This window comes from Onychostruthus taczanowskii, unplaced genomic scaffold, assembly GCF_017590055.1.
Source record: "Onychostruthus taczanowskii isolate IOZ18803 unplaced genomic scaffold, ASM1759005v1 scaffold3, whole genome shotgun sequence".
Taxonomy (NCBI): domain Eukaryota; kingdom Metazoa; phylum Chordata; class Aves; order Passeriformes; family Passeridae; genus Onychostruthus; species Onychostruthus taczanowskii.
In genome coordinates, this window is record NW_024500349.1 from 19,978,501 (window position 1) to 19,982,452 (window position 3,952).

The following is a 3,952-nucleotide window of genomic DNA, read 5'->3' on the forward strand; positions in this document are numbered from 1 at the left end:
CATGGGTTTTGCAGATGGGTGTTCTTGTTAGGAAACTCTTAAAACCAAGTATTTTCTGAAATAAATGTTTTGGAAATACAGTTTCAGATCTGATTAAAAACCAAAAGAATGTTACATATAATTACAGGAGAATCTAGTGTAAGTGACAGTTTCCAAGCATCTTTTGTCCTGTAGGGGAATTTGCTAAACATTTATACCCAAACTAGATTTCTGAGCACCCTGGGGCATTTTAAGCTGCATTTTAAGAGGGAGGGAAGGACTGTATTGCCTGTAAAAGAGGCCAGTTGCAGAGGGCTCAGAAGGAGCTGCAATGCTGCATCAGATTGGGTCTGCAGTCTCAAAGTCTGCAGACTGCTCTTCCATCCTCACTTCAGAGTAAGGCTACATCTGCTCCATGGTGATAATTGAACCCATGTAAACTTAGTTTGCCTTCACCAATGTCAATTTTTACTGCAAAGTGAAGCCACTTAGATGTTGATAATATTTTTGATTAAATCAAACCAGTAGAAGCTACATTTAAATCTATTTAAGTTTAAATTTTATTTACATTGTACCAGTGTAATTGGATTGATTTTAAAATCAAATTTCACTTTAGCAGGGAAATTTTCTTAGAGTAGTTTGCTCAGTGAAGGAGCTTGCCTCTGGAGACACCATGTAACATGCTTTTGTTTGTAGTTCTCATTGACTGTAATGATGTGGTTGAATCAAAAAAACAGCCAAGACTGGAACCATGCAGGATGTGCCACTGTAAACCTTTCAGGCCCCTGACAGTAGTTTTAAGAGAGTTAGTTGGCTTTTGCAATTTTCTGAAGTGAAAGAAGAGGTAATACTTAATTATCAGCAATTTTGAAAGTGATTGACGTTGACAGCCTGAAGGAGAGAATAGATGAGAGAAAAGACCCTGGCAGCTGGAAAGGCCCTTCTTTAGAGAAGGAGGAGGGGCTGCGATGATGGAAGGGGTTAATTCTCTAAGAAAGATAATTTGCATTGCTGCACACTTTATTCTTTTGTTTTTGGTCGAGCTCTCTGTGCTGACTTCTTTGGGGTGTTATTGGCTCTGCTTCCTTGACAGAACAAAGAACCTTTGTTGTCCATCAAAGACCATCCAGATACCCAAGGCCCCAGGAGGGGGAGGTGGACATGGAGGAGCTGCCTGTGTTCCTTCCTCCACAAACAACAGCAATAACATTATTGGCAGCATTTGCAGCATTGCTGAAATGTTTTCAAGGGAAGTGTTCTTCAGCATTTACATCAGTGCAGATAGTGATGTAAATACTGACTTACTAATTTCGAACCCTGGGAGCCCACGCTGTGTTTCTGAAGGTCTGGCAAGTGAGTCTAAACACAGATAATTTGGGATGAAGTTGTTCACAGAGGATTTTGCACCTGATCATTACTGTCTTGTGTGTGTGGATAATAAAGTCTCTTGTCCTGTGTTGTTGCTGGGTCAGAGATATGAGAACGGGTTGAACCTTTGGTGGAATGAAAGTATGATGTGAGGATAAAAGTCTTAATTTGTTCTACTTAATTGTGGAGAATTTGGAACCTTCTGAAGTTGGACCCCTGTCATCATCCACAGTGAAGGGCAGAGGCCTCCCTCTCCCCTTCCAAAACACAGTGTAGCTGATCTAAACTCTGCATCCTTCCTTTGCTTCTGATAATTGCCTAAAGACTCTAAACTTGGCTCCAACCTTAGCAACAGCTACTGGATCCTGCAAATAATGAATCCAGCCATAAACACCTGGAAGCTTTCTTAAGGTTTTTCACTGCCTGGATGTTCTAGGAGCAGCTCATGCATTTATGTATGTATACATCTGTCTGGATGAAGGAGGATTAAATGCAGGATTTTAGCCCTGAGGAGCAAAATCAAGCAACAGGCAACTTTCTTTTACTTTTTTCATTGCCCTACAATTAAAAACCCACCACATGAACACAAATACAATAAAGAAAATGTGCCTAAAATTCAGGCAGATAAAAACAACTGAAAAAAAAGATTTTAAAAAGCCCTCAAGAAAATGAATAAATATTCATGAAAATAATTAACTTTCTTTTACTTTCTTCATTGTCCTACAATTAAAAACCCACCACAAGAACACAAATACAATAAAGAAAACGTGCCTAAAATTCAAGCAGATAAAAACAACTGAAAAAAAGATTTTAAAAAGCCCTCAAGAAAATGAATAAATATTCATGAAAATAATCAAAAGCTCAGATGTTTTCATTAGTCACCACAGGAGGGAAATATTAATTTGAAATAATAATATAAAAACCTTGAAAAAACTTTAAAAAGAGCAAGGGGAGGAACAGCACACCCTCTGCTCCCACAGCTGATGCATGGCTGAGCTGTGGCCAAGGGTTTCCCCTCTAGCTCAGCCTCCCCTGGAGATTTAAATTGTGTGGGTTTAAAATGTGCAGACCTGCTTCAAACCTAACAAAATATCCCTTCCCTCTGAGTTTTTCCTTTTATTCACACCATAGAAACACAGGAAAATAAAAAGGAGTGCTAATCTATCCTACAGTTTCCCAGGCAAGGACTCTGGGCAGGGGTTTGTGAGTGGATTTGACAGATGTACGAGCAGATGGTGAGGGACACTCCCTGAGAGCACCCGATTCCCAGGCCTCTATGTCCAAAAAAATATCTTTTCACGGATAATGGGATTTTCAGAGGGAAGAAATACAGAATTCACGTCTCACACCAGAACTTCTCGGTCATTTCTTGAACGCACAAGGGTTGTGTGGAAACGTTTGTCTTCAGAAAAGAGCTGGCTTGGGCCCATAAACCACAGGGCTCGATCTGACCCTCACAAACCCCAAATTTGCAGCCCGACTTCTCCATCTGGCAAGTTCCTCCATGGCTGCATGGCTACAACTGGCAGCTGAATCGGGATCACCTCCTTGTTTACATTGGGTGTGACATATTAGTCCTGTTTGGCCTTTGCCAGAACGTGCTGTGCAAAATAACACATCCCAGGAATTACCCATTGAATGCACGCATTTCCATCCTGCCCCCACGCTGGGGCACCTCGTGCCAGAGCAGGGCTGGAGCCTCATTAATGTCATTAACGCCTGCTGAACCCCGATACTGCACCAAGGGCGTGAAATGGAGCGGGGGGCTGGGGATTTGACACAAAAAGGTGCTCATCCAATGGAGCAGAAGCTAGAATAAGTTTTGTGATTTATCTATCCTACCCCAGGCAGCATATTTTTAGCTACAAATCAGCAGCAGCTCCCTTTTCGTGCGGGGGGAATCCACGTCGGACCCTGCTGCTGCCTTGCTGGCAGCTCTCAGCCTCTGCACATTACTTTGCCCAGGAGATTTAGCCTTCCTACATTTAATTACGGAACGGTGGGACAGAACCCTTCGGCCCACGTTGTCAGAGCCCTCGGCCAGGCGGTCAGCAGCGGCACAAAGCCGGGGCTCACCACCGCAGCCGTGCCCACGGCGTGCAGGGGGTGGACGGGCGAGGGGCTGCACTAATTAGAAAAAATTAAAAGGGCCCCAAAAGCTTCGGGTCGGAGCAAAGCGAGACAGCGCTTGCTGTCTCCTTTGGGGCTCCTGTGGGGGGGTCCTCAGGCGAAACGTGGCAGGAGCTCGCCCAGGCAGAGGGGCCAAAAGAGGAACAAAAGGCGATGGTTTCCCTCAACCCAGCTCCCAGCACAAGCCTCTGCGCCCCCCGGGAGGCACCGGAGAAGCCAGGGAGGAAATGCCGGTGCCCTCGCGCGTCCTGAGGGGCGAAGGTGCCGCAGGAAGCGCTGCCTCCCCCGGGACGAGCTCCGCCGTGGATGCGGGGGTGCTGTCGGGCTGCTCCGGCGGCAGTGCGGTTCTCAACGAGACCCCAGCCGGGAGAGACCCTCCCACCCCGCCGGGAGACCGAGCTGCGGTGCGGCCGGCTGCAGCCCGGGGGAGGCCGCTGGCCCGGGAAGGGGGGTCGCTGTGGGTAGAGGCCGTCCC